General features: G+C 30.5%; 1 protein-coding gene across 1 annotated transcript in view; it reads left to right on the top strand.

Annotated features, from left to right (window-relative positions):
• Positions 1-633: 633 nt before the first annotated feature.
• LOC149487699 (lachesin-like) overlaps positions 634-14,269 on the top strand; it is a 55,090-nt gene continuing 41,454 nt past the window's right edge. Inside the window, exon 1 of the mRNA XM_089696308.1 lies at positions 634-814. The gene's annotated coding sequence lies outside the window, so the exon portion shown is untranslated. The remainder of the gene's footprint in view (positions 815-14,269) is intronic.

Below are 14,269 nucleotides of genomic sequence, written 5' to 3'. Positions count from 1 at the left end.
AAGTTGCTCTTACATTTATTTTCTTACAAGAACGTCATTAAATTTTAACATAGTGATAACATGACCTTAATAATATAAAAAGGTGCTAAATTACAATACCATACTATTAATTTACGAGGTCAATAAAATATGAATGTGTACGTTTTAGTTTTCGTACACAAATAATAGACTTGATGGCAACAAACCCCAGCTGAGTAAGTGTATTAACTACGAATAACAACCATGTATTACTTTGAACTATACAATGTTCACAATATATTCCAAGGTAACATATCTACAAATATTGTATTTCACTACAAAGTAACGAAATGTTTGCGTATAGATGTAAAGGGATAACAGCGATACTCTTCAAAAATTCTACACAGAAAACAGGCTGAAAATAGATAAGTAAATCACTGTCACTGTATTCTCTTAATAAAAAGCAGTAAAATTATTGTAAAGTCTCATTCTCCAGATCACAGTTTTGAAAAGCTTACGTCGCGCCGTTAAAAAACGTAAGACAAAAGTCCCGTTATACGACTGTTATCCGTGTGAAAGCTCACAAGTTGCTGTTATCTGTTGAGGGCCACTGTATACAGGCAAAGATTGTCTTGTCAAGAGGGAATGAGCTCAAGCCTCAGTGCGACGCGCCCCGCGATTCTGGGCGGACGTTTTCTCTGCCAGGTACCCCCCACGTAGCGTGGCCAAAAGTTTCATGACGGTACCGCGACGTGTATTAGTAATGATGTTGTATAACAGTATATAAATAGTTGTTACATTGATAAATATGGTGGTGACATTGACAATATTTGGAAATAGTTTTAGATAAAATTTTGTAAGTATTTAATTTTTGTCTCAATTAAACTACATATAAAAATGTATATTGGTGAAATAATTTATAACTTTTGGTGATGATTAAATGCCGATATTATTTTAATATATTAAATAATAAACTTGTCTTTATTCCACGTCTTACAAGTCAATACAAAAAAACAATATATCGCGCGTGCATTTTTCGAGAATAGTAATAAAAAAATGACATAATAATTCGTAGTCAAAACTTTGAATGTCAAGATCCGTCACAGTGATTTGAAGAACAACATTCAAAATTCAATAATTTATTTCCAAACTAGATAATGAAGTCGTTATGTCGGGAGAACACACTAGGAACAACAAAGAAAATTACTCCAATGATGCCTCCGTTTGGAACTCACAATTTTCTTTTGGAACACTTTGTTTTCGGCTTATAGCAACGGCTTTTGTCAAATCACTTTACCAGTTACCAAAGATGAAAGGAAAAATAATTAGTCAAGATGAGAGACCTTTGTAGGCTTAAATCGGAATGTTGTTTTCATAAATACATTGTGTCTGTCAATTACGTACAAATGGATGATAATAGAGCACGCTATGATAATTGACTAATGCATAACTAATACAAACATTCGTATTCATTCCTAAATCAAACTGAAATGATAATTAACTTGTGCCCGTTCGTATTTTATGAATGATAAGATTAAGGCTATTTTGTGTAGAAATGATTAACACTAACGACATCATTTAGCATGCAGTAGATAAAATATAAATTTCAGGCATTTAATTTAAATATTCTTTTGCGTTCTATACTTAAACTAAATAGCCTAAATAACAGTACAATTTTCCTAATACCTTTTTAAGATACCGTGTATATTTAAGTTTATCTTTTTTTCTCTTGTATGATTTATTTTTTCGATTAATATCCTTCATAAAAAACAATAAGATTAACTTGTTGACTTTATGTGACATAATAAACATTAATACCGCATGATGAGGAGACAAAGATTAGATTGTTCCAAAAATCTGTTCGATACCGTTAAATTTCATTAAGTCCTCATAAGATAGAAACCATAATGATCGACAGAAATACTTTATAAAAATATTATCCGCCGTCTACCTAGAAACGCATTAATTCTAAGTCTCTCTTAGAAATGTCATTATTTACTATTTAAGACTTCTTATCAGAAGATACGTTAAGCCTTATACCTAAGCAATTTGTTATAGTGTTAGATATTTACTTTCTGGACTGACGCGTCATTAATTAGCCTTATGTTTCTTACGGAATAGCGCAACTGACCTATGTTCTAAGTCTGCGGTAATCTTCAACAAAATAGCTTATTGTAAAAGTAATATACTATATATTTTTATGGATTAAACGCCAAATCTATCTATATATAAATATGTAACAACCTGGGATCCTTATTTTTATGACTCCTAGTGAAAGATAATGAAAGATAAACTAGAGGTTGTATTGCACAGAATCCTTATGAAAACCATTCTAGGTATAGGAGGTATTTATAATTGAAAATGTTTAATAGATTTACTTCAGTACTTCTATTACTAAACTGAATAGATTGAAGACAGGTAGAAGGTATTGTAACTTATTTACTTCTTAGTGGATATATTTATATTATATATTATGTAATTCAATGTTATTATTACACATTTTAATTCAATATTAGATCACCATTAATATCAGTAATGAAGATTTTACCATTGAATATTGATTAAATAAATAATTAATAAATCGTTTTTAAATGCACACGTAATAATAAGTGCGTTGAATACAAAATATTATGTACTTACAAATATTTTTCTCATGAATATGAACTCATGTCTGAACTCAACTTTGCAATACAAATAATTATTTAATTTTTCACCAAAAGGCTAATTTATCGTGTAAACTTTATATTGTAAAGTAAATATTGTGTGTGAAAATTAAAAAAGTTTTACGACAATCATCAACCCTTTTCGATTAGACTTGATAATACCTTCTTATTACGAAAACACGAACGATAAATACAAATGGGCGGTAATGGTTAAGTTTTAATTTAACTGTATAATAATCTTAATCAAGAAATATTAGATCTCGTACACATACGTATTGTAAATGTACATTGTTCTTCTGAATGGTCATGCATCATGGATGTCATATTTTTATATGTATAATCTTTTCTCTCTCTATATTGTCTCTATCTTCATACCCAAAAATGATTTATAAACTTAACTTGTCATATTATACATGCTTTATTAAAATTCTCGAATCGAGCTCATATGAAGGATTTCACATATTAAAATGTATAAAAATCCAATCGAACAAACGTCCAAGAAAATGGGGTAATAAATGGACATCCCTTTTTCATAAAGTATTCATTCAGTGCTGAGAACGTCAAATAAAGCCAAATATCAACAATACGCAATTGAAGATCGCATTAATATAAAATCAAGAAAGTAATAGTATGAATCTGAAATAAGAATTTATTTCAGGTTATTCGGTTTTAATATTCAATATGTAATACATCCATAACTTTATAAAAGCAATGTAAATAAAAATACAATATATTTTCCCGTTCTAGTTCATGAAATGAAAATATTTTCCGCCTATTATAACGCATAGCTCTTGCGCGATATTCGTTTAGGTTAACATAAAGACAAATAAAAGGATGCTAAGCTTAGTTGCTATCCCCTGCATGTTACTTTTTAGACAGTGGAGCTGCCACAATGTACTTTATTGTTGTATTTCAAAGCCTTCTGTGTTTATGCATCCTACTCGTTATATGGTGATTTTTTGACAAAAAATTCACATACAAAGAATTTTAACCACATAATTTCATGATACAAATATTTTGCCCGCGTCGTTTATGTATTGTATCCAAGTTTTATATTTATTACCTATACAATATTATACATTAAGACTAAATTTGGGATGATAAGATCTTTGGTTACGACGACAAAGGCTTTGGAAATAGGATCCTGGCTCCTTCAGTGAGGGTAAGAAAAAACTATCTGACCAAATTGATAATAAATTATAATAAGAGCGAAGAATGTTTGAAATTTTTACCCGAGAGGTACCTATTGGTGGTAAGATTCTCTAGATTTGAACCGGTAAGCTTTTTATAAAATATGACACCATGCTACTCGCTAATAAAAGTAACATTTGATATGCTATTTTTTTTTCAACGGTCTTTAATTTATTCGTTTTTCAATTACGAAAAAGACTTTTTTTATGAAATGGTTAAACTTATTAAAATTGTAAATGCCGTCGACAGGCACTTCTATAAAATTGATATAAAATTTACCTAAAACAACAAATTGAAAACAGTTCACCTTCATATTTCTAAGTTCTAACCAAAAAGATTTATGAAAAAAGTTAGTAAACATAACTAGCAAGATATTAACACATTCATAACGTTTTGCTTGTATATAAACATGTTCTTGCATTTTATTTTTCACATAGCTATAAGCGTCCGAAATAATTGAACAATAGTATTCTAATAAAATGGAAAAATAACACAAACGTTTGAAAAATAATAGCTAACAAATATTTCAATAAAACGAATCAAACAAAAACATAAATATAATTCAAACATTCATGCATTTTCAAAGGCTCCCAAAGGTCTTAGTTTCATATATAGATATTGGTTCACAATATACCCTAATGATAAGTGTTCTATGTATTATAAGATTTGACTGTAGAATTATGCCTTGATTCATGATACTACAAAATGTCACATCGGAACAATGATATTACGTTACAGCTAAGTATAATTGCAAACATAAATGTCTCCGCCGAGCATAACGCCTCCTTTCGTAAATTATTACTATCATAGACACATTTGAGTCTATATTTCACGTACCATTTCATTTTATTTCCTTATAAAAAAATGTTTTTTAAAGCCAACCTTACCTAATTTATTAGACAAACAAAGGGTATTTCCCAAACAAACGTAGGTACTGTACGTTTATAACCGTCGTAATATAAACGTATACCCTACCAGTGCTATCCCTTAATAGCTTATAACGCAACGTAAAAATGTCTACTCTTATTCCCGTTATATCTTAACAAAATCCCAAAAGATTTCATTTTGCGATAATATTTAATTTCATTATCATAGGAAGCTCATTTTTACACAGGCTATGTGGAAATAAAGTTGGCAAAATGAACGCAGAACGCCTCACAAAATAATGTTAATTATTTATCTTTCGGTTTAATTATATTGGACATTATGGGCGTGACTGCACTTAGAATTTAGATAACATATAAAAGGAATATTAAAATGTATTGTTACTCTATGATTTACCCTGCATGATGTTACAGGGAAGAAATAATTCAACGAAAGTTATAATATTTTGTGCTTTAGGTATCTATCTATAAAAATAATAAATATATATATATATATATTTTTTGGTAAGCTGATGGTAAGCTGAGATGTGGCCTAAGATGGAGCGCGCTTCCCTAAAATGTACCTGTTCACTCCCCTCTTGAAGACCTCCAAATTGTAAGGTTTAAAATAAAAATAAAAATAAATTCTACACAATATGGAGTAGTAGGGCCATCTTAGTAAGTTTAAGATAAAACCTGTGTCCTCCTGACACAGGGCTGTTCTTTAACTTAAAATATGTGATCTACATGAAAAAAAATAAAATGTTTATAACTAAATATTAATAGTTAAGTGTGGAGTGTATGAGTGTGTGTCTGTTATCTATAAAAACATAACATAGCCAGCCATGGAGTTCATAGTCCATAGTTTTAATTAACTATTCATCGTCCATTCAAAAATTCATAATAATTACACACATACGAAGTACGCGACATTAAATAAATAACGTGTTTCGCAAATAATGATATATTAAACGTATCAAATTAAACGATCAGTATAAAAATAATAATCGTAACATTATCTAAAATTTTCTACGAACAACTGATTGTTCGGATACAATTACGTTGATTGTGTCTTCGGAATCTTCAGTATTTAATTAAGAATACAAAAATACATAAGTTGAAGTTCGAGCAATCGAGAATTTGATCTGTAATTGCAAGTACATATTTTTATTTCGTTACTCCCACGAAAACTTTGAAGTATTTAGATACATGCTACGAAAATTTAATACTGAACCAAATTTCCATCATCGCCTGATCATTTAATAAAATCATAAATTATTAAGTGCATATTAAACAGCTTAAATATTTGCTGGTAAAATTTTCAAGAACAGTAATCCATTAGGGCATCTTTAATCGAGTGCTCCAGAGGCGTGAGCACAGAGAGCGTGCAGTCATTACCACGCCGATGCTGTCTCAACTTATTATCGTTTAATTTATGGCCATATACTAAAGCTTAAGGCGCCATTAAGCTCTTCCAGCTATTCCTCGGCTATTAAACATTAATATGATGGAATCTTTGATTGAAGTGTTTGTATGCGGCTTTTATGACTGCGTTAACGTTTAAATTTTATTTTTGGTTTATCTCAGTGAGCTTTTTAGTAAGTTCTTAATACCTATAACAGCTAACTATGCTATACTATATAAAAAATAGAAATATAATTCAAGCACAGTAATGTAGCACAAGTTTAGATTACCGGGTTCATTATTGGTTATAAATACTTATTTTTTTAGCTGTGTATAAATAATATAAATTGTTGCCATGCAAATAAATTATCGTCTACAAAAAAGTGATTAGTCTCAGTCATCGGGCATGCAGATGGGCTTTCTATTTACAAGTATTATATTATATTATCTGGCCTGTTATATAATCACGAGCAGGTACTCGTACTACACTTGGTACTGTATTATTATGCATCAATCGATTTTAATTATATTTAATGATCTTCATACAGCTAATTTCTATTACTTGTAAGTGTATAGAATACTCGACCAGCTAACAACAATTAGACCAGAGAAGCGATCAACGTAGTGTCAACCACTAAACACTTTATTTTCCTCAAACATAACTATAGCTATTAAATAATCCTATTGAGTGTCTATAAACCGGGCCACTATATAATTCATTTGTGCAGCGCTCTTGTTTATTTTGCTATTATGACGTCATACTGTTTCACGAGACGGATAACTAATTTATATTATTATGGCAGTGTTCATTGGTGCTGGGTTAATTGAATTACGTTTATTGCAATACTTTTCCAGATTATTTTACTAATCAGATTGTATTTTAATTCATAATAATCTTATAATTATTATGAATTAAAATAATATAATAAAACGGCACGTATATTAGCCGTGTAAAATACCTAATAGTAGACCTTGAAGTACTTATGTCTAAAATTAAAAACATCTGGCGACATTAAATAGTATGTAAGTAATCATAAAGTGAAGGGTTTTAAAAGCTCGTTAATTTTAATTAAAAATACAAGATTAGATTCAAGAGGAGATAACAAGGTGACGTGAGGTGCTAGTTAGCTATTCAAATTCTTATACAAAATATTCTAATGACGTTAGTTCTATTTTTCATAATCCATTAATAACCAATAACACATTTTGGTAAGCATCAATAAAAGCAAAAATAACGTATTTCACCTTTCTTTTAGAGAAACATTTCAAATGTTAATATATTTATCGTAAAAAATTAAGTACAACATTTTACATAAAATTTGTCGAAAATATTTCATATTTTACAAAGTTTCTCTTTAAATATTCGAGTTGACTAAAAGGTAATTTATGTTCAATATAAAATATCAGTGGAATTTATACTTTAAAAGATATAATTCACTATAACTTTGTAAAATCATGGAGTACGACTAAAATACAATGCCGTAGCGAACCTCTACGCTTCGGCTACGACAGATGCACAATGCGCAAAAACACTAATTAAAAAACTGACCATTAACTTTTTACTTAAAGCATACATTTGCGATTAAATACGAATCCATTATTCCTTTTCTGCAGTTTTCCCATTTCAATATTCAACAAATAGATCAGCACACGTGATCAGCGGAGAAGAATAGGTTTAATTTATTTTGCGTTTATTAATTCGCTTGCCTTTATACGGAATATTTTTAAATTAAGATAACTGGTCGTAATATTATGTAAATATTAGGCTTTATAATAAGTTATAGTGTATTATAATATATACCAACTATATTAATAGGACATCGAGTAAATAAAAAAAAACTTACGCGATGCCTCAATGTCAGACTTTGGTTGGATATGTTTTATTATAATCTTGTGCTCAACGTAATAACCACTATGACTTCTTTGGAGACAGATTTATAAATTACTTAAAGTTTACGAGTTGACACCGAGACATTCATAAAGCTTACATTCGTTTTTCTTCTTTTATTCATTTTATATAAGGTAACATAGTTTTATTATCTTATCAAAGAAGGATTGTACTTATAGGAGTACATGACGCACGAAATTAAAATATCGAAAGTAACTCTCTGAAACTCTCAAAACTCTGTTCTCTTTTGAGAATAAAAGTAGAGAGTAAAGTAAAATATTAAATTAATAATCTTCCTGAAACATAATAACATTCTGAAAAACGGACTGAAGGATGGTTTACATTTAACATTTTATATTTGTATTCCAGTGACAAATCCGAGCAGGTATGCGAATATCAAGCTTTAATACATTTTGTACGTTCCTTTATTGAATTTAGAGTTCAATTCTCTTTGTTACAAATAATCATGAGATTACCTAGACATGCAGACGATATGCAGGGTCGTTATAGAGGTTGTCGCGGACCCTCAAAATATAAACATCGAGCAGATGACGCAGATAAGCGAAAGCTTTTTGTCCTAATAGCAGATTACTCCAATCGACCGAGCTATGTGTATATTATTTATCAGTTCTTTTATAATATTATATTACTGTAAAAACTAATCTGTGATCACGATCGCCAAATTAACTATATTGAATGAAACTTGTTACGTAGTCCATTTTGTTATATTATTAACACAATAGAATTCTATTAGGCAGCTTTGTTTCTAAGTAGATTGAATATAGGGTCCTCTTAATGGACCATACAATGTTTAATAAGTCCCACGATGGAATGTGCTCCCCCTAAGTCGCCGAGGTTTGTCTGACTAATTAGGTTTGGTTTAATGAATACAGGGCGAGCTTTATCCATAGTTGTCGGGGTAATTAACAGCTGAGATGGGAAATATTAATATTTATAAGCCTCAGGGTCGAAAGCAAATTTTCGTTATACGTTTTAACAAGCCTCGAAGTGGCGCGATGAATTTTATACGTCGATTATGTATTGGCGGAATATAACTTGGCGTATCGTGGTATAATCATGCTTGATTAGGTTCTCTTTGCAAAATTGATGAAAGGTCTTCATTGACGTTTAACCTAAATATATTTTAGATTTATTTCTTGAATATATCTAGAAATTTTGGATAAAAGTTCAAAAACTTTGTTTCTTTATCAAAAATTTTAACGTTTCTATCAGTGGATATTTTGTCTGTTATTAAATCCCACTAACAATTCTTAAACATAAAAACACCATAAAATAAAGTATGGAAACAATACGTTTTAAAATTGCACAAATTTTACGCGCACACCATAATTATATAAAGATGTTATTAAACTGAACGATCGGCATGGAGCATAAAGTATCACGTTGTAAAACTGATTTTATTTTTATTGTGCGAACAAAAACAAATCGTTTTATGTTTGAATTTAAATTTGAGTATCCTCAGGGGTTGAACACGCCGCTTGTAATAAGGCGATGTTTTTATTACAGCAGCCCGTCTAATAAGCGGACACTGACTGTTTGTTCGCAAACAATCTCGTACCATTTTGTAATTTTACACCTATTACACAAAAACCCGAAATAAGAACGTTTTTTGAGTATACACGTAAATTAAATTTTCTTTTGCCGTTTTATTATATTATTTTAACCTTGGATTTATGTTAATAAAATTTTTGATAGAGTATTCAAGCATGCTCCTTCTGAATTTATTATTATTCAAAGTAAATATTTGCTCTGTGCACTTCAGTTTTAAAAGTAATAATTACAATTTAAATTCGAAATAACTTTTTCATTTGTAAGATTGTTTTTTATTTTCTTGGTTCAAAAATAGATTAACCTTAACGTAATAACATTATATCACTGGGCGGTACACTTTTCCTCGTAATTTACGGCAAGTTCCATTAAATAAGAGCGGTAACGAAAACATACAATTTGATTAAAAACGTGAAGAGCGATAACTTTTCTGACAAGTTAAAATTTGCGTAACAAAATTTCATTATTGTAATGGCAGCGGTTGGACTAACGCGCTTCGGAGCAACCTTCTGGGGTTGTCACTTTGTGGATTTCGTCGTCCACACCGCAAAGTGAAACAATTGAAACCATCTTTTACGCAGCCAAATTGAGCGTTAGAACTGCAAATAACAACGTTATTTTCATTCATTTTAATAAATGAAATACTCTCATTCAATTTGGGCAAATTCATCATGCAGTATAAGTTCAACATATGAAAATGCTAAGTTATAATTTAACAGTTATTGGACATTTATTATTGACATAGAACAAATAAATTTATAAATGTCTGTATAGAAAATAAAAGGAGATACTACCTACATATTATTATAATTATCTTGTTTTTCCTGATGGTGTAATAACTCTAGATATGTGATACTTTCCTATCTTTTAGACTTAATCAATGTAAAACCCACTAAATACACGAGATTAATATTACATATGATAAGTCTATCAAAATAGCATTGTTTCCAGGGATTGATTGAGAGGACAAAGAGCACTATTACAATAGTTATTATACCACTAAACAATTTGTCATTAAAGCTATAAATTACTATCGTCATTGAAAATTATATGCGCATTACCGCAAAGCTCGGCGTATATTATAACTGCATTATCTGTTAAATATTCATGAATAGGTTGCCTCGACGGTGACGAAAGCAGCGACTTATCCACATCGAATTTGCTTTCGCAATGAATATGTACCACGATACCCCACATACAAGCAAGATAAGCTCCACGGTGGGAGAAGCCTCGTAGATTTAATGTTGTGTTGTTAAACATCTCTTGAGTATATCTCACTTTTATTGCACGAAGATTACTTTTTACGACCTTTTAAGTGATACTCGGTGTGTGATAATTTAAGTATTTTTGTCCCTTGTACCATTTGAAGATATTCAAAGCGATGTCGGTTATTGAGCAGTAATAAAAAGTAACAAATATAAAACGATGGGATGGAATATTAGAAATCAGAAAGATATAAGAAATGAAAGAGATGAAACACAGAAGTTGTATATTGTCTCGGAGATAATACCAATTTGCGATTAAGGCCGGCCTACGAAATTGAATGCTATCGGCTAAATAAAAATCAATATCTCAATCGGTTGCGAGTTTCTTCACAATCCATTTGCTCTAAGAACATGGTGCGTCCTCAGAAACCCACGACCCTTATTTCGAGATCCTTTAGGGTCATACTTGAGCAGAGAACAGCCTTTAGGTTCCCGCTTCCGTTCCTCTGAGAAATACCCAAGATAAGAGATACGTTTTGGCGCCATTTATGTTTATGACGAGGCAAATGGCCCTAGAGTTGTGTGTACTTATAAATAAATATTTATAGACACCACTTGAAAACAAAATTGAATTGTATAGTCTTATAATTTTATAAACATTGTTTTAAGAATAGTAAGGAAAGTTGCGTTAATTTGTATGAAAAGTATAGATACAATTTCAATCATATCAGTATATTATGGGCAGAGTTCTTAAGATACAATGTTTTTGAACGTGGTTTTGGGTATTTTTAAATTGAGCGTTGGAATTCAGTGAAATAGGCAGATCGAGGATAGAAACATATACATTTTCCTAAGGCGATGACTCGTACACTAACCCAATTAAAACAGGACAAATACCTGTTCCTTTTTCCAGCAACTAGCACCAGTCAGCCAGTCGGTGTGAAATTGAGTGGGTTGATAGCTTGTAGCGCGTGTAAGAATAGATCTTAGGCTATACTTTCCAGTTTACATAATCTGTGTATTTGTATCTAGTTTATTTACGCCTATAAGAGTATTTTTTATTTGATCGAAGATTGAAATTTTCAATAATTATTTCGTTGTTTACCATCATTATTAATTGAATACATACTTAGTACAAAGTCTTGTCGTTCTCTCTCAGGAAGATAATTATTTTAAGATACTTTCATATAGTTTTTTATGAAAATGTAGATTTGTGTATCGAATTGTTGAATTCAATTATCGAATAGTTGTTTTCATTCTTACATATTGTATAGAAATAAATTCTTAAAAATGCAATTAATCGTTGAAAAAGGACCTTGATAAATTGGACCACAAATTTACCTATCACATACATTCTGTTACAATATCAATCGCAATGTATTAGTCGTATTAACGTTTATTATTAAAAGTTATATCAACAAGCAGAGATAAGAGGAAAAATATAATTGAAATAAAAGGCAATTAATTCATATTAGTGGAAGATTTATGAACGTATTTAAAATGCAGAACGTTTTCCAAAGTACGTTATTATAAAGCAAATGGTATGGTTTTCGTGATAACTGGTCATTTCTGAAACAGAATCTATCATTGTTTAAAAGGGATAAGCTTATATTTAAACAATGAACAATACATTTATAGCATTTAGAAACCCTATTGTGTGGACTGTATAACAAATATTATAAATCTGACAGTTTGTAAACATATTATAAATGGATTTTAATGACATTTGAGTAAAACATAAGTAAAGGTTAGATTATATCATTGAAGCATATTTGATTACAGTTTTAACCAACTAAACCTTAACAAGTGAATCGATTATAACAAATATTAGGTATATTATAATAGGACTCCGTAGTATATTAATTATTATTATTTCAGAAAAAACAAATAACAAAAAACAAACTAAAATACATTAATGTACATATAAGGAGGACCTTTTATTTAAGCAAAATAATAATTTTCAGTTATAAAAGTGAAACATGAAATCATAAATTTTAAAAATCCCGAGCGTCAGGTACAACAAAATGTGTTCCTTTAAAATGTTTGCTCCATAATAAGCTAAGGTTATTCGTCAGTAGCACGTCATATTACAATATAATGATAAAAGTGAAATAATGTGTAATATAAAGAATAGGAAATTTTATTTACGCCAAGCCCTAAGTGATTTTATTTTTGCCAAGTGACCTACAAGTCGGATACTGCGTCAAAGTGTCAAACGCAAAAGCACGTGCCCTGTGAACACAGCCTCTCAAAGTGCTAGCACCAGCTAGCCAGCCTCAGAGAACCTGCCAAAACAAACTTTTTGTTTTATCAAACTGTCGATACGGGTTTTTGTTGTATTCGTAGCCGTTAAAGATTTCGGGTCGATCACTTTGCATTAATTTCACATTCATTACAGATCGCTTTAGATCTCCTTTATGTGAATATAAATTGACCATTTGAATAAGGTCTTTTTGCTGTCGTTCAACACACACTTCATACGTTTATTAAGAATCTTTGCTATCGCTATACATTAGAGCCGAGAACACAGATCTCATATAGAGTCTGCCTTGAAGAGCAAACCGCAAGTCGCATAGACATTAATGAAGATTAATCGTTGAATACGGAGCACGATAAATACGCCACATTTTGTGCAGTCATTTTCAGACAACGCTACATGCTGTAGAACTTTTCTGTTTAAAAATAATTAGTACAATTGTTAAATTATCAGTAATTTAATAGACATGTCACTTTTTATGGTTTGTCTTTCTAATATTTTATTCATGTTACTATATTATTCTATAACGGGTATTAGAAACAGGAAGGGTTCGCAGGATAGGAAGAGGAAGATGTAAGGAAGGTATTACGGTTTGAAGTACGCCTCCTCACACACTATTTTTAGTTATCTATAAATTAATACATAGTGGGGCGTCTTCTCGTGCGTATTTAAGAGTTTTCCCTCTAGGGGTCATAAACTTTTTGTTGTTTTCATATTAAAACGAATACTACGATAGAATTTATGTTTATTGATATATATTTCTTTATGATAAGGGTTATTTGGTAGGAGGCTGAATTTGCGATTTAATACTATAAAATGCATGAGATAAGATCTTTATAATTCGAAACTTTAATTATATTTCATCGCTTCATTCTTCAGATATTATTTACCATGTAGTTCCCTTTTTCAATGCTAGCAACCACGCACGCCTTTAGATTTTTTTTTTTTTTTTTTAATTGAGGGTATTACGACCTGACAAGTATTTGCTCGCTTTGAACGATATTCATTCCTTTTTCGTGCGCCGCAACATACGGACGTCTCAAATAAGTGCAAGTTTCGTCATGTTGAAGAGAAATTCGAAGGAGAAAATTGATTATAGTATGAAGATTAGGAAGTTGAAGAAACATAAAACCTATAATATCATCTTCGGAACCCGAAGACGACACAAGTAAGTACTTTGAAGTTTTAAATGAGTGTCTTTATTTCGATCTGTAATACGACGAATGAAAGTTTCTTATAACTTACGAAATTGAAGAGTTGAAAAATAATCA

This window comes from Colias philodice, chromosome 6 (assembly GCF_061535455.1).
Source record: "Colias philodice isolate Cphi_HAF_F1 chromosome 6, ilColPhil1 Martin Lab GWU primary, whole genome shotgun sequence".
Lineage (NCBI taxonomy): Eukaryota > Metazoa > Arthropoda > Insecta > Lepidoptera > Pieridae > Colias > Colias philodice.
This window is presented reverse-complemented; position numbering and strand designations above follow the sequence as displayed.